Source organism: Mauremys reevesii, linkage group 1, assembly GCF_016161935.1.
Source record: "Mauremys reevesii isolate NIE-2019 linkage group 1, ASM1616193v1, whole genome shotgun sequence".
NCBI lineage: Eukaryota > Metazoa > Chordata > Testudines > Geoemydidae > Mauremys > Mauremys reevesii.
The window spans coordinates 30,154,662-30,179,211 of NC_052623.1; the positions used below are offsets into that span (position 1 = coordinate 30,154,662).

The following is a 24,550-nucleotide window of genomic DNA, read 5'->3' on the forward strand; positions in this document are numbered from 1 at the left end:
CAGGTACTTTAAATACAAAGTCACATCCCAGAATTGCTACAACAGAACAAAAACACTTATTCTCAAGAGGATCATGAGCTACTTTTTCATGTAGTTTGCAGGAAGCTTAGGACACCAGCTTCTAAGACACATGCAGTGATCGCTTATATACACAAGCATAGAGTCATTATTTGCAAATGGGTTAATAGATAGTGGTATTTCCCTTTCGTTGTTTCCAAACACACATCCTATGACTGGAGGGCATTTCAGTTACATTTATATCCAATTCTAGATTCCTCTAAACAATTCTAATTCTGCAGTTTTCCATTTCTGATTATCTTTAACTACTCACATTCTATGATTTATGGGTTCCATCATAGTCTGATTAATATTGAGGCCTAAAGCTGTAATGAGGGAGACCCATGTTATTTCTGCCTCTGACATGAGCAAAACAAAGACTGATTTCTTCTGACTCCTTGCAATAGGTGAAATTTACCTTTTTCCACCAGGACTGTAACTCCCTTTCAGTTTGGATAGAATTTTCCCAACTAATGCTTCTTATTTCTGTTAAGAATACCCCCATTCATGCCATCACGGATCATATATTTTACCACATCGATTATCTACACTTGCATTTGCATACATGCCATAGCCAAAGAAACATTAGCTTGAAGGGTGATGACAGCCAGCAAAAGGTGACGGTGATCTTTTTCTTGGGATTGCTCTCACTCCTCTAGGATACATGCCACCTTCTATTGTAGAGAGCATAATTGGTCAAATGGTACCTTGGTAGGTGTAGTAGCTAAATCTTTTATATTAGCTCCCATTACATTCATTTTATTTGCCAGCACTTCCTCATCAGTACTTTTAAGGACTGCCCCTCCCATTCCAAGTGCTCCCCATACGTCCCTCTTTACCCTCCTACATCCCCCACCCGAGATTTTCAGTTTGGGGAGATCATGTAAATTCCACTCAGTTTTTCCCACCTTCAAATAAGGGTGAGACAAATTGCTCAAACCAGTGTTTTTATTACTGAGGTATTTGTTAAGCTCAGGTCTAGAATGACCTTTTTGAGGGAGTGGGTGGGATTGATTACCAGTTGTTTTTGATGTTGGTTTGGACAACACAGGTCCCAATTAAGTTGGTGACTGGGGAATCTATGACCCAAAAGTTGCAACTTCTTACCCTATGGGCCACTGTAGAAGCCATTTCCCCATCAAGTTAGGCCACATATTAATAACATCCTTACAAGCACACCACACTGTGGAAACAGGAGGTCCTCCTAAGGAGGCCACTAGGTCTTGGTGGAAAAGGGCAAGAGGATCTGCCATTACCCTCCAGGTGTGACTATTTGCAAGTCTGTCTTTTCCAAATTTGTCTGCTTGTCAAGTACAGTGGTGGAATATTCTAATTTAAATTGGACTGTTTTGTTTCCAGGGGCTGTTTTCTTAGGCAGGTCAGTCCACAGCCGAGCACACTTTGGCTTAGTCTGGCTGCAATTGTATAACAGCCAGTCTGTTCCCACCCAGCGACAACCTAATCTCCTATTTGGGCTTCATGAATAAACTCCAATTACCCCACCACCAAATCTCCTCTCCCAGTTTAGGGGGTATCAGTGAATGCATGAGGATGGTGATGTTTCTGCCCATCATTCTAGGATTCTGTAGCCGCCACAGTACATTACCATTCACAGTCCAAATTATAATGCACTCTGAGGTCCCACTCTGATGTTTATTCTATCCAGGCCTTTTAACCTTAAGTGGGGTAATATCCATTCAAAGGGCCTAAAAGAGTGAGCCTTTCTCCAAAAATAAAGCTAGTGTTTGGAGCAATGTCGAGGATATCGTTCACTTTACACAGTCTTCCATGCAGTTCTCCCAGGTCTTGATTATGACAGCATCTGGCACACCCATCCCAGTAGAATAGACTTGCAAGACCTCAGACAGTCAGGGCCAGCTCCAGGGTTTTTGCTGCCCCAAGCAGCGGGGAAAATAAATAAAAAAGCCGCGATTGCGATCAGCAGCAGCTCCACCACGTCGCTTTCTTCTTTGGCGGCAATTTGGCAGTGGGTCCTGCAGTCCCTCTCCGAGGGAAGGACCTGCCGCTGAATTGCCGCCAAAGAGCCCAATGTGCCGCCCCTTCCCTTTGGCCGCCCCAAACACCTGCTTGCTGAGCTGGTGTCTGGAGTCGGCCTGCAGACAGCAGCAGACATGACTAGAACCACCGACAGCACCACATTGCCAACAAGGTTATCAAGCCACAAAACAGATATAAACTGTTTCCCCGCACTTCCTCCTGGAGAGACAGGTTATAAAGCAAGCGTCTACCAGCAGTTACGTCTGTGTGGGCTGGGAGTTTAAGTATCAGCTCAACCCTCTGTTGGTCAGGGGAGTGCCCTTCTTGTCCTAGGAAATTTACCTGCTGGGAGCACAACTGGACCTTCTTCGGGCTTAACTTAAACCCAGATCCTAAATCTTTTGCAATACTTTGTCCAGTACTTCCAAATTCTCTTTTTCTGGTCTGAGTGAAGACCAGGATATCATCCACATAAGAAATCACAGGCATCCCCTCTCACATCTTGATTACGTGGGCATGGCAAATAATTGAGGCATTACTACGGGCCATGGGAACCCTGGCAAAACATAGCTGTTTATCCTGAAAGGTGAAAGCAAATTTATAGTAGCTGTCCCAGTGTAAAGAGATAGCAAAGAGAGTGTTGGTCAACTCTAATACCAAAAACACTAGGCCATTCCTGCAGTGGAAGCCATCACCACCTGATACTCAACCACCGGGGGGCTGTTGGCAGGGTAACCAAGGGTTTGAAAGTCTACCACGAGTCTCCAGGTGTTGCCGCCACGCTTAAGGACCAGCCATAGAGCAGTGTTATTGGGGCTTGTCTGTGCCACTAAAACTCCTTGACTTAAAAATCTGTCAATTGTTTCTTTTAGACTAGTTCCTGCTTCCTTGGGATACCTGTACTGTTTCTGATGTGGGGGATCAGGGCCTGTGACTAGGGTTTCTGCATCAATTTTAGGACATTCTATTTAATTGTTGGCCCACACCTCCCAGTGTATTTCTGCAATTGCTAAAACTTCTGGGGTCCAAGTGGGACATTCCAGTTCTTCAGATGTCTTAAGGCAGTGATGGACAACCTAAGCTAGTGAGAGAGCCGCATGAGTGGCCCTCCTTCATCTCAGTGGGCCGCAAGGTTGAAATCAGGCATGTGCACTAACCATGACCCCATGAATAAGATTTAATACATGCTGAATATTTCATAACAATGCTCCATCATTCATATGTTAATAGAACTGTCACAACTTCAAATAGTAAAAAAAAATATATATATATATATATATTTACACATACTACATCATACTCAGTGCTATTTCTGGTTGGATCTGTCCTCCACAAGCTTTCTTAGATTAGGAGTAAGGGACGTGCAGACGCTTCGCAATTCAGCACTGAGGTTTCCATCCGTTAGTCTGCTGCACTTCTTGCATTTGATGTGTCCTATAGCAGAAAAAGTCTGCTCGCATGTGTATGTTGATCCAAAGATTGATATCAGCTTTGCAATGCAATGCTGGAGAACTAAACCAGGGGTATTCAACCAATGTTCTCGTATACCTTTCCTCGTTAGTTGGTTAATTTCGTCTTCATCCAGGGCATGTACATGGATTAATTCCTTCTCAAACTTCCTTTTATCAACCCCAAGCCTTTGACATACACATTTGTTCAGATCAAATTCAAGTGGATTTGAGAGCAACAAGAGGAAGGGCTTCAGATCTCTCAGAGAAGAAAAGTGGTTCTCAAAATGCTCTGCCAGCGTAGACAGCACTTGTATGTGAACTGATGGATCACACTTGATCAGAGTGTTTGTCTAGCATTTTTTTTAAATGTGGGAAGTGAGTGTAGTCACATGAAGGTAACTGAGTTGACATTAATGGCAGGTGTAGCATGAATTTTCTGACACTAGCAATTAGTGTGGGCAAGAGGTGATTTTTCCCCTGCGACGACTCATTCAACGCGTTCAGATGACCAGTGATGTCGATGAGAAATGCCACATCTAAAATCCAGTTTTCATCTTCTAACTCTGGGTACATTTGAGATTTCTGAGTAAGAAACTGCTTGATTTCGGGTAGAAGTGCCAGGAAGCGGTCCAGTAATTTACCACGGCTTAACCAGCGCACTTCAGTGTGCATGATGAGGTTTCCCTATTCTGTTTCATTTTGGTCCACAAGTTCCACAAACTGATGGTGATGCAGGGGGTGAGCGCATATGAAGTTAACAATCTGTACCACTTTGTCCATTACAGCTTTCAGTCTGTCTTCCTTGTCAAGTTTAGCGCCGAGCACTTCTTGTTGTATTATGCAATGCACACCAAATATGTCAGGTACACACGCTTTGAACAAAGCCACAAATCAATGGTGTGTTCCTGTCAAGGAGGGGCACCCATCTGTTGTACATACAATTTTTTCCAAAGGTAACTTGTGCTGTTTGAAAAAATCAGTAAATGCCTCAAAAAATACTGAGCCCCGTGCTCGGCTGTGTATTCCCAAGAGATCTAAAAATTCTTCTGTCACGTTCAGATCACTGTCAACACAACAAACCCATATGAAGAGCTGAGCAATGTCGTTAAAATCTTTGCATTCATCTAGCACTGCACTGATAGCCACACTTACATGTACAGTTCTGAAAAACTGCTCTGACAGATCAGCAGCTATATCTTGCACTTAGCAACTCGCAGTACACCTGCTGAGTTGCAGACATTTAACACATTTAATAATTTCTGCTTGGTTTTTAAACCCATGAAATAAAACATCTGAGGATTTGATGATGCATTGTTTCACTAATTCACCATCTGAGAATGGCTTTCCATTTTTTTCAAGTAACCAAGCAATATGAAAGATAGTCAAGGTCACTGCATCACTCTCATTTAATGCTCGTCTAAGTACCTGCTTCTGCATTTCCCTGGCTTCCTTCAGATTTGAAAGCTGTCGAGCACGTCGGGCAGAACCTAACAGAAATTTTGCTATGTGAGAGGAATGGTATGTTTCATAATGTCTCCTAATGTAGTATTTTTTTAGAACTGATATCACCTCGTTGCAAATTAAGCAAAATGGCCTCTCTTTCTGTTCAATAACAAAATAATCCATCTTCCAGCTCTCTTTTACCATTCTGCCCTCGTCACCGATTTTCCTCTTTTTGGCTTCTACTTCTTCCTCTGTACTTTTTGATTTTGCACTTGATTCTCCTTTTTTATCATGCCTTTTCAACACAAAGTGATTCATTATATAATTAGGGACAAATTAAATTACTGGCAAAAGTAACATAAAAAAGCGCACCCTTACAAGACCACAGATGATGTAACCAAGACAGTCTCTCGGGATAGGGTAGTTTGGCTAACTGTGCTTGCATGCCTAGAATTATGGTTCCACATGGGGAATTATTAGTTAGAATGGAAAAGATGGGGATCAATATGAAAATTGAAAGGTGGATAAGGAACTAGTTAAAGGGGAGACTGACAAGAGATAAGGTTCAAAACAAACAGGTAAATGTATTAGGCGGTAGAATTACACAAATAGGGAAGGGGTAAATGTAAATGACTAATAGCTATATAAAAAACAAACCCAGTGACACAGCAGCTATGCGCTGCAAGCATGAAGCTCAGGCCCAAGAATGAAACTAAACCCACCCTGGCACTCAAGAAATATGACCCCCAATTTAGAAACCCTAATTGCTTTCTCACTCAATTCCCAGCACTTCAGTGGCGGTGCTGAAGTCCAGGACCTTTACTCCATAGGTAATTGAAACCCTTGGAGGAGGAACACTGGAGAGTCCTACAATGGATGTCAGGACAGACGAAGCGGACCAGGAACCCTCTGGATGGTGACGTTCTCCAGGTGCAGGACAGGCAAGATGGTAATGTGTCGTCTTCTTTTCTTTCACTCTGGGGACAAATGGTGTTCTTTGCTGATGCACGAGTGCCACAAAGACCTGAAATCACATACACAGTCACTATGATGGACTGCCGCATCAGCCTGTGATCACAGTTCTTTTATAGGTTTCAAAGTAGCAGCCGTGTTAGTCTGTATCCTCAAAAAGGAGTGCTTGTGGCACCTTAGAGACTAACAAATTTATTTCAGCATGAGCTTTCGTGAGCTACAGCTCACTTCTTTGGATGCATAGAATGGAACACACAGACAGAAGATATTTATACATACAAAGAACATGAAAAGGTGGAAGTACACATACCAACTGTAAGAGTCCAATCAATTGAGATGAGCTATCATCAGCAGGAGAAAAAAAAACCTTTGAAGTGATAATCGAGATGACCCATAGAAGGTGTGAGGAGAACTTAACATGGGGAAATAGATTCAATTAGTGTAATGACCCAACCATTCCCAGTCTCTGTTTAAACCTAAGTTAATTGTATCTAATTTGCATATTAATTCGAGTTCAGCAGTCTCTCTTTGGAGTCTGTTTTTGAAGTTTTTTTGTTGCAAAATTGCCACCTTCAATGGTTAGAGAGATTGAAGTGTTCTTCCACTGGTTTTTGAATGTTATGATTCCTGATGTCAGATTTGTGTCCATTTATTCTTTTGCGTAGAGACTGTCCGGTTTGGCCAATGTACATGGCAGAGGGGCATTGCTGGCACATGATGGCATATATCACATTGGTAGATGTGCAGGTGAACGAGCCACTGATGGCGTGGCTGATGTGATTAGGTCCTATGATGGTGTCACTTGAATAGATATGTGGACAGAGCTGGCATAGGGCTTTGTTGCAAGGATAGGTTCCTGGGTTAATGTTTATGTTGTATGGTGTGCGGTTGCTGGTGAATATTTGCTTCAGGTTGGGAGGCTGTCTGTAAGTGAGGACTGGCCTGTCTCCCAAGATCTGTGAGAGTGAGGGATCATCTTTCAGGATAGGTTGTAGATCTTTGATGATGCACTGGAGAAGTTTTAGTTGGAGGCTGAAGATGACGGCTAGTGGCTAGTTCTTTTATAAAATCTATGATGGGAAAACATGGTACAATTCGTAGAAAGGAGGGAAACAGTCTGAGGTGATGGAACCTTGGGGATCACCCAGTGGCGGGAAAAACCCGTTCAGTCCAGTTTTATCTAGACCAGGCTGACAGTGTACAGAAGGTCACAAAATGGAGTCACAAGATGACAGTTTTCAGACACCATTTTGGATTGCACACAGTGTCCTTAAAATCACAAATCATGGGGTCTGATACTCATAATTTAATAAACCGTGTGTAATGAACCAGAGAACAATACAACAGTCCAGACCCAACAAGGCATGTTTACTAAGTCCATCATTTCATTTTCATTTAAATCTGGTAACTCATGAAACCATTCTCCTGCCATTTCTTATCTCTTTCTATTCTTGACTTGATGTTCTCCTTTCTGTCTGACTATCTTTCTTTTATTTCCCTATTCATTTTAAAATAAAAATATTATCACTTTACTATCACTAATTTATTATCTTACTATTAGTTCAACATATTCTTATTTACTATTAGTATGACTTATTTCTATACTTACTGTTAGTATTATTAATCTTATTATTACACTTATTTTCTATCCTATACTCTATACTTATAACTATTCTTATTACTATACCTAAAATCTATTAATATTTGTACCTTCTATATCAGTGGTTCTCAAAGCCGTTCCACCACTTGTTCAGGGAAAGCCCCTGGTGGGCCGGACTGGGTTGTTTACCTGCCGTGTCCGCAGGTTCGGCCGATTGTGGCTCCCACTGGTTGCGGTTCGCTGCTCCAGGCCTATCAGGGCTGCGGAAAGGGTGGCCAGCACATCTCTCGGCCTGACCACTTCCCGCAGCCTCCATTGGCCTGGAGCAGCGAACCGTAGCCAGTGGGAGCCGTGATTGGCCGAACCTGCGGACGTGGCAGGTAAACAAGCCGGCCCGGCCCGCCAGGGGCTTTCCCTGAACAAGCGGCGGACTGGCTTTGAGAACCAATGCTCTATATCATACTTTTTTATTCTTGCTTCTTATTGTCCTATTCAACATTCCATAGTCCTTTTTGCTTTTATATCTGTCATAAAATGTAACCATTTTATATCTATCCCAATGAGTCCTTTATTACCGATTACCATATTTGCTAAACCAAATCGTACCTTATCTATTCATAATAACAAGAATGGCCATACTGGGTCAGATCAAAGGTCCATCCAGCCCAGTATCCTGTCTGCCAACAGTGGCCAATGCCAGATGCCCCAGAGGAAGTGAACCTAACAGGTAATGATCAAATGATCTCTCTCCTGCCATCCATCTCCACCCTCTGACAAACAGAGGCTAGAGACACCATTCCTTACCCATCCTGGCTAATAGCCATTAATGGACTTAAACTCCATGAATTTGTCTAGTTCTCTTTTAAACCCTGTTATAGTCCTAGCCTTCACAACCTCCTCAGGCAAGGAGTTCCACAGTTGACTGTGCGCTGTGTGAAGAAGAACTTCCTTTTATTTGTTTTAAACGTGCTGCCCATTAATTTCATTTGGTGGCCCCTAGTTCTTATATTATGGGAACAAATGAATAACTTTTTCTTATTCACTTTCTCCACACCACTCACGATTCTATATACCTCTATGATATCCCCTTTAGTCTCCTCTTTTCCAAGCTGAAGAGTCCTAGCCTCTTTAATCTGTCCTCATATGGGACCCATTCCAAACCCCTAATCATTTTAGTTGCCCTTCTCTGAACTTTTTCTAATGCCAGTATATCTTTTTTTAGATGAGGAGACCACATCTGTACGCTGTATTCAAGATGTGGGCGTACCATGGATTTATATAAGGGCAATAAGATATTCTCTGTCTTATTCTCTATCCCTTTTTTAATGATTCCTAACATTCTGTGTGCTTTTTTGACTGCCACTGCACACTGCGTGGACGTCTTCAGAGAACTATCCACGATGACTCCAAGATCTCTTTCCTGATTAGTTGCAGCTAAATTAGCCCCCATCATGTTGTATGTATAGTTGGGGTTATTTTTTCCAATGTGCATGACTTTACTTTACTTTATCCACATTAAATTTCATTTGCCATTTTGTTGCCCAATCACTTAGTTTTGTGAGATCTTTTTGAAGTTCTTCACAGTCTATGTTGGTTTTGACTATCTTGAGCAGTTTAGTATTGTCTGCAAACCCTGCCACCTCACTGTTTACTCCTTTCTCCAGATCATTTAGGAATAAGTTGAATAGGATTGGTCCTAGGACTGACCCTTGGGGAACACCACTAGTTACCTCTCTCCCTTCTGAAAATTTACCATTTATTCCTACCCTTTGTTCCCACCCTTTGTTCCCTGTCTTTTAACCAGTTGTCAATCCATGAAAGGATCTTCCCTCTTATCCCATGACAACTTAATTTACATAAAAGCGTTTGGTGAGGGACCTTGTCACAGTCTTTCTGGAAATCTAAGTACACTGTGTTCACTGGATCCCCCTTGTCCACATGTTCATTGACCCCTTCAAAGACCTCTAATAGATTAGTAAGACATGATTTCCCTTTACAGAAACCATGTTGACTTTTGCCCAACAATTTATGTTCTTCTATGTGTCTGACAATTTTATTCTTTACTATTGTTTCAATTAATTTGTCCGGTACTGATGTTAGACTTACTGGTCTGTAATTGCCGGGACCACCTCTAGAGCCCTTTTTAAATATTGGCGTTATATTAGCTATCTTCCAGTCACTGGGTACAGAAGCTGATTTAAAGGGCAGGTTACAAATCATAGTTAATAGTTCTGCAATTTCACATTTGAGTTCTTTCAGAATTCTTTTGCTGAATATCTATGTCAATAGATAGAGGAATGCTTAAGGGAATAAATATTTGTTTTTCCAGTAATCACGTAAGTGTGTACATATCCCCTGATGTATATCATATAATATCCACATCTACTGCTGTATTTATTATCAAAACCAATGCCCCAGTATCCATATAGCAGAGCATTTCAGTTTCTACTTTAGTAATTTGGATTGGCGCCATCGGTCTCAGGTACTGATCTAAATATATCTGGGACACAATTAGAGGGGGAGCTCTTTCTTCTTCTTCCTCAATTCTACTTTCTTCATCTGTATCTCTTTCATCCACTGCTGCATCTAGTCTTATAAATTCATCTATTGGCAAAGTTACAGTCAATAAATCTCTTATTTCTTCATCATCCATTAAATCTCCCATTTCATTTTCCTCCATATTCGGGATTTCCTCAAACCAAGCTGCCATTTTAATTATCTGTTCTATTCTTCCCTTTTTCTTTCTCTATCAAATAAAAATAATAAAAACAAATCTCTACTTTATTTGTTTTTACATATATTTTATTGACAATATTCTTTTCACTTATCCCACAGAATATTCTTATATAAATCTATTGTACATTGTAATGCATTAAGGATATCCATGCCTATTATTCCGAGTCACATTCTGTCCCAACTCCATAACTCCAAAATGTATATTCTGTATTTCCTTATTCCCTATATTCACTTTCAATGGAATAGTTACAGTAACTTAATTTTTTATTCCCAATATTCCTCACACTTCAGCTACATCCGAGGAAATACAGGGTAAGAAATCTGAGGGGTTATTTATGTTGTTCAACACAGAATATGAAGATCCCATGTCTAGATAGCCTATCTGCCATATTTTTCCTCCCTCTAATTTCATCAGGGCAATTGTTCTCCTACATTGATCCTTTCCTAATGAAGTTACAACTTTCAAGGGTTATCCTTCTGTTTGAAAAACTGTAGCTTTTTGGTCCACCCTTGAACTCTGACTAGTTGGTTGAAGATTGGGCAGATTTTTCCAGGAACTCATCTAACTCTTGCTCAGTTCAGGTAGAGGAAGCTGAAGATGGGTACCAATTTTCCTCATCCCACATCTCGTTCAATACTCCTTCTTTCTGCATTTTTCCTATCTTATCTTTTTCTGATCCTGTAATGAGAGATATTATATCTAATTTTGTTCTCCCTTCCTCTTTTTCAATTGTGATGAGTGAAACCATTTTGACGCCTTTCTTTTTCCTCGTCGAATATCCAATTGATATACTGTAGGGTTTGCTTTATTGACTATTCTAACTGGTCCTTCCCAAATGGAGCTTAGGACATGGCCTTTCTCTTTTATGTGTTTATACATGACCTTCTCACCGATCTGCCATTCCTGAGGTTGCAGGATTGGTTCCATTTTCCTATTCATTTGCTGAATTGTTGTTTTAAGTGCGATTGCTAGTTGTTTATGTATTTCAGCAATAGAGTCTAGTAATTTTTGCATCCATTGGTCTGTTAACACCCTAGGCTGTAATCCATCTGCGGGTTGTACCCATTACCCACCATTGTTCAGGCAACCTCATATCTCTTCCTGTCATAGCTTTAAACGGCGTTACGCCATGTAACACTATGGTTCCCCTAATGGCCATCAATATTAGCAGAAGTTTCTGACCCCAATCTTTACCCTGTTGATTTACCACTTTCCTTAGGGCAGTTTTTATTCTTCTCTTGGTCATTTCTATCTGTCCTGAACTCTGAGGATGTGCAGCTATATGCAACCTTTGTTTAAAGCCAAAAGCCTTGCACAATCCTTTTGTAATTTCTCCTATAAAGTGAGGTCCGTGATCTGAATCTATTTCTTTCGGGATACCCCATCTTGTAATAAATTGATCCACCAGAACTCTAGCTGTAGTTAACACTATTATTTCTTGAGGTGATTGCTTCCACCCATTTAGTAAAAGGATCCACTGTTTCCAAACAATGTGGCTTTCCTTTTGCAGATTTTGCCCATGGACCAATAAAATAAATTTTCAACCTAGCCCATGGACCCTCTAGTCTCTGATATCCTAGTGGTCCTTTTGTTATTTTAGTATCTGCATTATTTGCTGCACAGAGTAAACAATTATTTACATATTGTTCTACAGCTGCCCTCATATTTGGCCACCAACCTACCATTTGCTGTCTATCAAGGGTTTTATCTATTCCCATATGCCCATTATCATGTACCAGTGAGATCATTTCAGTTCTAATTTCTTTTGGAACTATCCATACAGACATATCTTCTTCTGTTTTGGTTGTTAATACTAATCCGGTTTCATGTTGCCAGATTTTCCATCCTTGGTGTCTTTCTTTTGACACCAATTTTTGTACCTCAGGGTCTTTTCTTTGTAAAGCTACTAAATCAATTTGTTCTATTCTTTCCCCTTCTATCTTAGCTCCTGGAATCGATTGGAATTGGGGCTGCCATACTATCCCTTCCTTGGCTCCTTCTTTTGCTTGTTCATCTGCCTTCTTATTCCATTGAGCTTCTTCAACATTTTTCTTATGAGCTTTCACTTTTCCCATTGATACTGGTTGTGTCCTTTGCTGTGCCAATTCTCACAAATATATCAACTTTTCAGCATGAACAATGTATTTATCATCTGCTGATTTCATGCTCCTCTTTTGCCACTGAGGCATCCAATCCACAATAGTCATTAAGACCCATTCAGAATCTGTGAAAATAGCGACAGTTTCATCTGTTGGCGTATTTTCCAATGCTACTTTTAGAATTACAGTTTCAGCAGCCTGTGCTGAATGAGGTAAACACTGTCCCTTGAAGACCTTTTAATGAAATATCCTTACAGTTGCATACCCCTTCCTCGTAAAAGCTCGACCCGTCCACAAACCAAATTACATCTGCTCTATCCATGATCTCACTTAGAATTGCTCCACACCGGAATAATATAGGTCCTTCAGGAGGAATCTCTGGTAAGGGACATTCCTGTTGTTCCCCTTCAATTATGAGGCCATAAGGAACTGGTGATAAACTTGGAACCTTTTCCACTGTTACATTTTTATTCAGCAAGGCTAGTGTCCATTTTGCTAATCTAGGACTAGATACATGTCCATCATTATTTTTTCCTGCTAAGACATACATACACACACAGACATGGGAGAATGGGATGTTTTAAGAAGCACTGGGGTTAGTCCTACTAAATACTCCCAATGTTGCAGAGTCCAAAACAAGGCTAATACCTCTTTTTCACAAGGAGTACATCCTTGTTTTACTACATTCAGAACCTTGGAGGCATATGCCACTGGTCAAAGACCTGTACCATGGTATTGACTCAATACAGCACTCATTCCAGTATTAGTAGTAGCCGACTGAAGCACAAAACGTTGTCCTACTTTTGAAAATGGTAAAGGTGTGGCTTGTGCTAATGCTTTTTGAGCTGCCTAAAAGCTTCTTTCTGTTCTATTCACCATTCCCAGTTATTACCCTTTTAAAATAACTTATACAGGGAACTAGCTTTCTCTACATAATTCTCTATAAATTCTCTGGAAAAATTAGTCATACCCCAAAATGACCTTTAAGTAGATACATCTGTGGGGGCTGGTAATTTTTGCAACAATTCTATCCATTGTTTATCTGGTGATAGTCCTTCTTGTCCCAACATTACTCCTTGGTAGTTTACTTGCTCTTGGCATATTTGAACCTTTTCTGGGCTTACCTCAAACCCGGTTTCTTTTGTTTTCTGTAACACTTGATAAAATATTTCTAAATTTTCTTCCTTAATTTTTGTGCTTTTAAGGAAGACATCTACATATCATATGATGCTCTCCTTATTAGGCATGTTATCCCACATTTTATTCACGTGCATGTAGCAGATAGCAGGACTGTTATGGAAATCCTGTGGGGTTCTGGTGAAACAAAACTCTCTTCCCTGGAAAGTAAAGGCAAATTTGTACCAAGAGTCTGGGTGCAAAGGGATTGCAAAGAATGGGTTTGCTAAATCCAGGACAATGAACCATCCTCCTCCTCCCATAATAGGAGCAATTACTTCAGGATACTTTGCTACCACAGGAGCAGTCATTGGAGTTACCTTATTCAGTGGCCTAAGATCAATGGTTAATCTCCAAGTTTTACCATCTGCTTTTAAAACTGGCCAAATAGCAGCATTATTTGTGCTTTGTTGCTCTACAATTACTCCTTGATCCAAAAGCCCTTGGGTAGTTTTCATTAAATTAGATTCTGCTTCCTTGGGGTACTTGTACTGTCTTTGAGGTGGGGGATCAGGTTCAGTGATTAAGACTTCACCTTCTATTTTTCCACATTTAGCCTTATTGGTTGTCCAGATTTCCTTATTCTTTTGTGCTATTTCCAGAACCTCAGTTAATCAATCAGGCCATTTTATTTCTTCAGCAGCCTTGATAGCAGCTAACCTATATCCTTCCTCAATAACGATTGGTCGATCATCTGTTCTGATCTTATTAGAAGGTATTTCCCATAATACCTTATTTACCAAATCCAGTCACCTCAAGTTTACCTAATACATCAATACCAATTATTTCATCACCATCTAAATTAATCAAACGAAAACTATTCTTTATTTTGTTTTTTTCCCTAATTGAAAATGAATTGGAGCACTAAATGGTACTGCTTGCTTTATTAAATCCCTGCAACTTTCTGACTATCACAGAAGATCCAAATAAATCCCTATTCTTTGTACTAACTAAAGAAAACGTCGCACCCGTGTCTATCAACATATTTTGTCCAAACACTCTCCTATTAAATTCCAGGTATACAGTGGATCTCCCCCATTCATCTGTTTGTAAATGTGCCACTAAATTAAAATGATCTTGTTTTACCAATATTGGGGCAATAAGGGGTGCTCGGCCTCCCTGTACCTGATTTCTAGGGTGTGATGGAGCCATTGATTCACTATTCTCATGGTCTGCTAATCTTCGAAGTAGTTCTTCTGTAAGTAACCCATCAACTTGTTTGTAGGGTTCATACTGTAGCAGTTTTCTCCATAGCCAATTTCTTCCTGAATCCCCTTTCCTTTCATAAAGAACAAAAAGTTTGTTCCTATCTTCTTCTGGCTTTAACCCTTGTTTGTTTAGTTGATTCTGTTGGTTTCCGTGTCCTTTGGGACCATTATTAGAGAAAGTTATTACTGATACTTTTTCAAGTTTTCCTTTCTGAGGTGGTTTTGAAGGTGGTATGGGCTCCCTCTGTATTTCATACAGTCTTCTTACTTTATCTTCTATAATATGAAGAGGGGGTTGTGCAGGATCATCAAGGATTGCCATTCTGATGGTTGGATCAAAGCCTAGCAATAATGCTCTTTTAAACTGTGGGGAATCATATATTAGGTGATATCTCAATGGAATGATTCCCGCATGTTTATACAACAATTTCTTTCTGGCTAGATATGGTTCAAGTCTTTCCTTTGGTTTTTGCTTCTCTTAATGAAAACATACCACTGCATCTTCTCCAGGAGAGAAAAACTTCAAAATGTCTCTTCTTACTAAATCAGTATCACCTTCTCCTCCTCCCTGGATGTCATAAGGAAGTCCAGCAAATTCATCTGAATTCATGCATTCTTTTATTAACGCAGAGAGATCACTTCATGTTAATCCAGGTATCCCAGTTGTCTTAGCTAACCATCCAATCACTCACTTTCTGTTCAAAGGACCCATGGACTTTCCTAGAGCTCTAATTTTCTCAGGGGTATAGGGTCTTTCTTTTACCCTCTCTTCTATACCTCCTCTGTTTCCTTGTGTGGTACTTTTGGTTACTGTGTAGGTAATAATTGGAGCTATGGGAGGTGGCCTTTGATATTCTTCTGGCTGTTCTCTTGATGAGCTGTAAAATTCTGGCATAGGTTCTTTGGGATACTCATTATAACAAGGAGGACCCATGTCTTCTGCATCTGATTCCTCCTCTTCATCATGTAGGGATTTTATTGTTGCTATGGCTCCCTTGTTGGTTTTCAATTCTTCCTCTAATGTGTGAATTTCCCTTCTACCTGGTTCATGATTTAATTTTCTCTCCCTTTTCACATCTTAGACAACCAGTTTCATTGCAGCTTGTCTGTTGATTGCCTTCTATTTCAGTTCTTCAAATTCTACAGTTAGCTTCTCCCACTCCTCTTTTATTTTACTTAATTTCTTTTGTGACAACCATCTGAAGTGAAAAGTGTCAGCTTCTGCTGTTAGATTAGCTTTTTCTTTTCTTAGTTCTCTTAGTTCCTTCAATGCTTTATTCATTTCTATATCTAAAGTTGTAGCTGTAAGCAAGAATCCTTGCAAGGCAACTTGTTTCTTTTCCTCTTTTCTTAGGACTAAATCAAGAATTGCCTCTCCCCTTGTGGGTTCAAGGGGCAGTTATTTATCTAGAAATTTTATCTCTGTATCACATTCTGAAGTGACATGTCAATATGGGGATAGTTGAAATCCCCCATTGTTATTAGGTTTTCTGTTATAGGCTCTCTAATCTCCAGAGCATTTCACAATCACCGTCACTATCCCTGTTAGGTGGTTGGTAGTATATTCCTAATGGTACACTTTCATTATTCAAGTATGCAATTTCTATCCATACAGATTCTATGGCCCTGTTTGTTCTTTTAAGATTTTTACTATATGCTTTCTTTCACCTGCAGTGCCCCTCCCCAGCAAAGCAACCTACTCTGTCATTCCTATACATTTTGTAGCCTGGTATTCCCATGTGCCTTTGATTATCATCATTCCATTGAGTTTCTGTAATGCCTGTTATGTCAATAACCTCATTTAATACTAGGTACTCAAGTTTACCCATCTTGGTATTTACACTTCTTGTATTTGTCTACAAGCATTGGTAAAAAATATCAATATGTAGTTGTCTGCTTTCATGTGATGTAATTGAATGGGACTGTTTTGCGTTTGACTGTTGCTCTTCAGTTCTTACCTGTAATTTATCAACTTTTATCCTCTCCTCTTTACAAGGATATATACTATCCCCTTTAATAAATCCTCCAGAAAGAGGTGTGTCTGTACAAATCATATGCTCCTCCACACCTATTGGCTTTTCCCCAGCCCTTAGTTTAAAAACTTGAATGCCATCTACCTGTGCCTGCTCCTATTGAAGTCAATGAGAAAGCCCCATTAACTTCAGTGGGAAGGATCATTAAGACCAATTGTTATTGTAAAAGTAGGAATATAATTTCCTTTGCATCATGCAGGTGCAGAACATACATTTATTTTTTTGCCAGTTGTCAAGAGCAATTATCCTCTTTAAATATGTTGTGTTACTGATAACCAGAGGATAGTATACACTTAAAATCACAAAGCAATGCCTGTATTTCAAAAATACTGTATTCTTATGCTTCCTTTTCAAATGAAGATGACACTTAAACGGTTTCCAATATTCAAAAGCCTTGCTTTATCAAGAGAAAGTAGGAAGGAAACAAATCATTTATTTACTCCCTCCCTCACTATATATATATTGCTTTATTGCCTGAGGACTAAGAATGATTCTTTAAAAGTAAATTTAAAGCCTCTGCAGAGGGTCAGCAAAAGCCCCACTTTAGTTTCATTTATATCCATAAAATAGATCTTGTATCAGATCTGCAGTGAAAGTGTTCTTAAAATGAACCACATGTGCTGGGTCATCATCTGAGACTGCTATAACATGAAATATATGGCAGAATCTGGGTAAAACAGCAGGAGACATACAATTCTCCCTCAAAGAGTTCAGTCACAAATTTAATTAATGCATTTTTTTAATGAGTGTCATCAGCATGGAAGCATGTCCTCTGGAATGAAGCATGAAGGAGCATATGAATGTTTAGTATATCTGGCACGTAAATACCTTGCAATGCTGGGTACAAAAGTGCCATGGAAATGCCTGTTCTCACTTTCAGGTGACATTGTAAATAAGAAACAGGCAGCTTTATCTCCTATAAATGGAAACAAACTTGTTTGTCTTAGCGATTGGCTGAACAAGAAGTAGAATTGTGTGGACTTGTAGGCTTTAAAACAGGGGTGGGCAAACTTTTTGGACCGAGGGCCAAATCTGGAAATAGAAATTGTATGGCGGGCCATGAATACTCACAATATTGGGGCTGGGGTGTGGGAGGGGATGAGAGCTCTGGTTGGGGGTGTGGGATCTGGGGTGGGGCCAGAAATGAGGAGTTCAGGGTGTGGGAGGGGGCTCTGGGCTGGGGTGGGGGATAGGGTGGGGAGGTAGGGGGTGATGGCTCCAGCTGGGGGTGCGGGCTCTGGGGTGGGGCTGGGGATGAGGTGGTGTTCCAGGATTTGAACGAGGGGTTCGGAGGGCAGGAAGGGAATCAGGGCTGGGGCAAGGAGTTGGGGTATGGGATGTGGTGCAGGCTCTGGCTGTTGGGTGGGCTGGGGATGAGTGGTTTGGAGTGCAAGAGGGTGCTCAGGCTGGGATTGAGGGGTTTGGAGGGTGGCAGGGGGATCAGGGCTAGGGGAGGGTGTTTGGGCACAGGAGGAGGCTCAGAGGTGCAGGCTACGGGCAGTGCTTACCTCAAGAGGCTCCCAGAAGCAGAGGCAGGTCCCTTCTCCAACTCCTATGCAGAGGTGTGGCCAGGCAGCTCTGTGTGCTGCCCCATCCGCAGGCCCCACCCCTGCAGCTCCCATTGACTGTTGTTCCTGGCCAATGGGAGCTGCAGGGGCGGCACTTGGGGTGGGGACAGCATGCAGAGTGGAGCCCCCTGCCTGCCTCTATGTGTAGGAGCCGGAGGGAGGCCATGCTGCTGCTTCTGGGAGCCATATGGAGCGATCCCTGGCCCTTCTCCCTGCTAGAGCACCAGAGCAGGGCAATCCCCAGACTCCTCTCCCTAGTGGGAGCTCGAGGGCCGGATTAAAACGGCTGGTGGGCCAGATTCGGACCACGGGCCATAGTTTGCCCACCTTGCTTTAAAGTTCTACAGTGTTTTGTTTTTGAGTGAAGTTATGTAACAAAAAAAAATTCTACACTTATAAGTTGCATTTTCACGATAAAGAGATTGCACTACAGTACTTGTATGAGGTGAATTGAAAAATACTATTTATTTTGTTTATCATTTTTACAGTGCAAATATTTGTAATAAAAATAATAATATAAAGTGAGCACTCTACACTTTGTATTCTGTGTTGTAATTGAAATCAATATATTTTAAAATGTAGAAAAACATCTAAACATATTTAATAAATTTCAATTGGTATTCTATTATTGTTCAACTGCAATTAAAACTGCTTAATCACCATTACTTTTTTTAATCACAATTAATTTTTTTGAGTTAATCATGTGAGTTAACTGCAATTAATCGACAACCCCATTGAAAATGCTTTGCTTTATTTTGCCAGCATGATATTTGTTTGATTAGAAATTTAATAGCGTGTCTCTAAGCACAGTGACTATATTTGACTTAACCAGTTGCAAACAGAGCTTGCAGGTGAGGACGAATCCTTGGAATTTTATAAATGCATCATGTGCCATTCCACACCTTATTTTTCAATGCCTGATGTGCAAATGTGCCCTTAGATCCCCCAGACACTGATCTGTCAAATATGCCTTTGTTTTGTAGCTGAACCTGCTATAGCGTATCACATTAAAGTAAATGAAAAAGCAATTTAAAAGCTCTGTTAGTCATGAATCTTTTCCCACAGCTAATCCCTTCTCTGAAGTTTACTTTTCAGAGCTATGCCTTTCTTCCTGTGGAGTGGAGTTTTTTGTTTGTTTGGAATACATTACAAGCAAACCAAAAAATGAGTTATGATTTATGGCTTTTTGAAACTACATATATTCTACACACATAAAATACTAATAAGACACGCTGCAAACCACTAGGTAACCAATAATTGTCTAATTTAAAATTTTATAGAATCAAATATGCCATTTCCAAGCCTGATAGGAAGCCAAAAGCCTATTATGAGATTTTCACCCCGGTTTTGAAAAGTTAAGAAATATGGATAATTCAGATAAGGTTTAGATAATCATCTGTTTGGCTGCTTAAACAAACCAATGCTTTTGAGGTTGTCTCATCACTAGTAACATATTGTTGGGCAAGATCTTCTATTTTTGATTTATCTGAAGCCATGTATGTGTCCTAATGGTTCAACCATTTGTCACTGGTTTTGTTACCTGCACAATATGGGGCACCCTGCCTGTACCCTACCAAAGGCTCAAGGCATGACCTGGTTAATTTAGGAACCCCCATCCTTTCCCTTCTGAGGGCTCAGGGCTTACGGCACCTACCCTTACCCATGGGGCTCAGGGAGAAACCTGGTAAATTTAAGTACCCATCCTTACCCACAGGGCTCAGAGCTCTATGGATCTGCGGGACCTTTTCCCAGTGAAAGAGTCTTACACAGCTGTGCTCTGAACATCTATTTATTAGCAACACACAGAGAATACATATGCCAAGCAAATCTATTATGCGTACCACTCCCAGTATACAGACAAATTGCACCCGATGGCCAGTCAAGATCCACTTGTCTGGGGGTTCCAGCACCCTTAGACGCCACAGTGATGGAGTGGGGTATGATGTTTCGCAGCTTCTTGTTGTTCTACAGTCCAGAGTTGATTCCCAAAGAGCATTGTTTTCCATGTATATTATATAGGTAAAACTAGCTGCCTTCTTTAACTCTAGTGCCTTGCTTGCATGGTGACAGGTTTCAGAGTGGTAGCCATGTTAGTCTGTATCAGCAAAAAGAATAGGAGTACTTGTGGCACCTTAGAGACTAACAAATTTATTTGGGCATAAGCTTTTGTGGGCTAAAACAACCTCATAGGTAACAAAATTTAAGCAATCATGCACTGGCACCTACATTTCCTTCTCCCTGCCCAAGTCTTTTCCATTTTATCTTTCATGCCCAAATTGTAGCTTATTTATTACCTTTCCTGTTTGTGCAGATGGCCAGCATAAATTTGCTGGTCAGAACTTATATCTTTTGTTGAGTCTCTGTATCCTCCCTAAAACTTTCTGGCATTAGGTTGTCTCTACTTTACAACCTTTGTGGTTATAACTCTTGTTATATAGGTGGGACATAGGTGCTGGAACTAGGGGTGCTGCTGCACCCTCATTATATTAAAGGTTTACAATTTGGTTCAATGGCTCTCAGCACCCCCACTATAAAAATTGTTATGGATCACACTGCGTCATGGGGATGGGATCACCGCTGCATGATGCAGTTTTCTCCATCCCATAATTGCAAGGGCTTCTGACAATGTTTCATGCCATTTTTCAACTGCCCCTGTAAACTTTGTGTTCACCATCTCTACCTGAAAGCATGGATCCTGCACTGTTCACCAGTCTTGCGATAAGCATTATGAACACAACACAGCTGATCCTGCAGTATTTCATGAGCTTCAAATCTGAACAAGAATCCATGGTGCCTGCCCTGCTGTGTGCCATGGAAAGGAACAATTCAAGATTGGTGTTGTCATTCATGGAGCCAGCTGCACATGGTGAACTGTCACTATTGGCCTTGGGAAACAAGCACTGAGTTGGGAGATTGGATTGTGATGCAGGTATGGGATGATGAGCAGTGGCTGCAGAACTTTTTATGTGCAAAGCCACCTTCCTTGAACTCTGTGCAGTGCTTGCTCCCACCTTGCAGTGCAAGGACACCAAAATAAGAGCTGCCATAATGATGGAGTGTGGAGATCACCATGTGGAAGCTGACAATTCTGGACTGCTACTGGTCAGTTGTGAAACAGTTTGGAGTTGGGAAGTCCACTATGGGGTTGCGAAGATGCAAATGTGCAGTGCCATTAATTGACTCCTACCAAGGACTGTGACTCTGGGCAATGTGTGGGAAATAGTGTATGGCTTTGCGGCAATGGGATTCTCTAACTGCAGCGGGGTGATAGATGGCCCATATACTCCAATTTTGGCCCAGATCATCTTGTGTTGGAGTACATCAACAGAAAGGGTTCCCTGTCTATGACATTGTAGGTGCTGGTGGATCACCACCATCATTTTACTAACATAAAAGCGGGGTGGTCAGGGATGGTGCATGACCACACACGTCTTTTGGAACACTGGCCTGCATAGAAAGCTTCATGCAGGGACTTTCTTTCCAGACCAGAAGATTCCAGTAGGGGATGTGGAAAAGCCCATAGTGATCCTGAGAGACCCAGCCTACTCCTTATTCCCATGACTCATGAAGCCTTACGCTGGAAACCTTGCCAGCAGAAGGAGTGTTTCAACAACAGGCTCAGCAGGTGCCAAATGATCGTAGAATGTTTGTTTGGCAGATTAAAGGGGCACTGGTGCTGCCTTTTTGGCAGGTTAGATCCCATGGTCATAGCAGCCTTCTGTGCTATGCATAACATTTGTGAAGCCAAGAGTAAAGTTTCCCCAGAGGTGGAGCATTGAGGTGGATCTCCTGGCAGCTGATTTTGAACAGACAGACACCAGGGCTATTGGAGTGGCTCAACAAACAGCTATTCAAATAAGGGAGTCTTTGAAGCAGCATTTTGACAATGAGCCCCAGTAATGTGTCTTTCTGTAATGCATTCAGCCAGGCATTGTTTACTTGCCACCTTGAATGACCCTTGTAATGATTCCTGCCTGAGCATTAATTGTAGTCTGCAAATGTGCTGATTGCCACTGTGTATGAATTTCTACTGCAACCACCTCGTGTAGGTCACAGTCACGGGGCAAGCACGCCTTGTCCCTTTTTGGGGTGGGGTGAGGGTTGCTATGTTATCCTGAAAAATGAGTTTTAGGCACTGCTACACTAGTCTACCTATTGCCCCTTTAATCTGTTCTTTCTGAGGTAAAAGTTCCTGGAGTTGTTAAGGAAACACTCAAAGGACACGGATATAACCTTCTGATAAAGTAATTGACACAGGCTAAGTAATCTTTTCAAAACAAAGTATCTTTTATAAATCCCACAATTTTCTGCACAGGGTATTTGTTCTGGTAATTTTCCAAACAACCAACGATGGCTGCATTCAGATTTTCAGCATTACAGTGTTTAGCTATTTCAATTAAGCTCAAAAACTCAGAGCGAATTTCACTTGTGTCAATATTCACAAAGCAATGGTAAATATTAAGCTGACTCTTGTCACTGTGGCCTGTACTCTTGTCACACATTAAATTAACAAACGGAGCATTCACTGCTGCTTTAACAGTTTCACTGTAAAGGTAACCACCTAAATCCTTCGTGTTTCTTGCCACAGTTCAGGCACTGCAGTGCAGTCTTTGAAAAGGAGCAGATTTTGGGTCAATGTTTTTGGTGATTTCTTTGAAGATGATGTCTGCTGTAAATGGCAATTTGGCTTTTGCTAAACTGTAGGCAAGACAAAGATCATTCTGTGCATCTTTGACATCCCAGTTAAGAAAGTTGGTCATTAACTTTACCTGGCTTCCTCTATTTGCTTTGGCCTCCTTGATGAATTTGTCCTTTCCTACACTCAACATGTTTGAAGTCTTTGGACATTTTTTGCACCATTTCTCAGAATGGTTGCAAGCTACAGTTGTCTTCAGCTGTATCATTACTTGACTACATCTTGTGCACTCCATAAAACATCTGTGGGTCTTTTGAACATAAAATATTCTCTTTACCAAGTTGGGTTGAATGATCTTTTTTTTTAAATTCAGCGCCATGTTGTGCATGTTTTTTCCCCCACTAGAATGAGGGGAAAAATGCACACAACATTGAACGTAACTAATGCTTTGTCTGACTGGATAACAAAGCCTCTTTTGTTAAGTGTCATCAAGATTCTACAGTCACTATGGTGACTGTAGAATCTTGGCTTCACTGTCACTTTATGGAGAGCAGTAGATGCCAGATCTGGCCCATTTGCATCGTAATTGTAAGATGTAAATAGATAAATCATGTACATTTTTTTCAACAGAGCTTGTAATATGAACATTTCTTTAAAAATTATCATGGACCTCAAAATTTGTACCATGGATACATTACCAATCCATGCTCCTTATTCCCTCTTGTTCGCCTCCTTATCTGATGGAGGTGCTCCACCGGTGTGCAGGAGCTGGCCCTCAAGGGCACATCTACAGAAGCAAAAGAAACAATAGATAGAGTCAGCATTGTGTGTGCACTCACATTCTTGAATCATAAAAGTTACATACACCTCTCTCTCACTTTCCCTTAGCAAGCATGCATCATGGTGAGAGCAGTAAATACGGTGAGGTTGGCCTGGGGTGGGAAGGTGCAAGATGGGACAAAGGGTTTGTGTGGTTTCAGAAGGGGATCACAACAAGCACCTAGGGACACTATAGTGAATACTGGCACCGTTGTCCACAGGAGGGTGTGATTGAAGCTGAAATCACACTACCAAGGGAAACCAAAGAGGCAAGGATGTATCTTCTGAATGCATACGGTTTCAGACCGGGTTCATATGCTGCTCGTCTGTGTGCTGCTTTGGTTCCTCCAGAAGTAATTGCTGATTGGCACAGCAAATTTTCTTACAACGGGGGAAGAACCAAGCAGTTCTGCCAAGAACCTTCAGCAGACGATTGTAGAGTGTCTGCAGGAAAGTTGCCTAGATACCTCTATGGAGGATTCCCAGGAGATCTCGGTGTGCATTAACAATTTTTTCTTCAGGACCCTCCCTGTGTAGTAGCATAGGGGAATAAGAAGCAGATGCAGACGTACCTAGTCTTGTTATTTCTATCCCTTCTCCCATGTGCACCATGTAACAAAATAAAGGAAACCGCTACCTTATGTCACCATGCAGCATCAAAGCAAAATGAATACTTACCAGAGTGTCCCTCTCCTGCTTCAGGAGTACCAAAGCTTGACTCCTGGGACTGGCTCAAACTGCCCCCCAAGCTCC

The 24,550-nt window shown here is 41.1% G+C and overlaps 1 long non-coding RNA gene across 2 annotated transcripts; it reads right to left on the reverse strand.

The window, feature by feature from the left end:
- Positions 1–20,189: 20,189 nt before the first annotated feature.
- On the reverse strand, positions 20,190–24,214 carry LOC120405196. 2 transcript variants are annotated; one of them, XR_005598430.1, is made up of 3 exons: positions 24,104–24,214; positions 23,677–23,765; positions 20,190–20,437 (listed from the first exon to the last, which is right to left on the reverse strand). It is a non-coding gene; the product is annotated as an uncharacterized LOC120405196 (long non-coding RNA). The 2 variants fall into 2 exon arrangements; XR_005598427.1 differs by having other exon boundaries at positions 23,979–24,209.
- Positions 24,215–24,550: the final 336 nt, after the last annotated feature.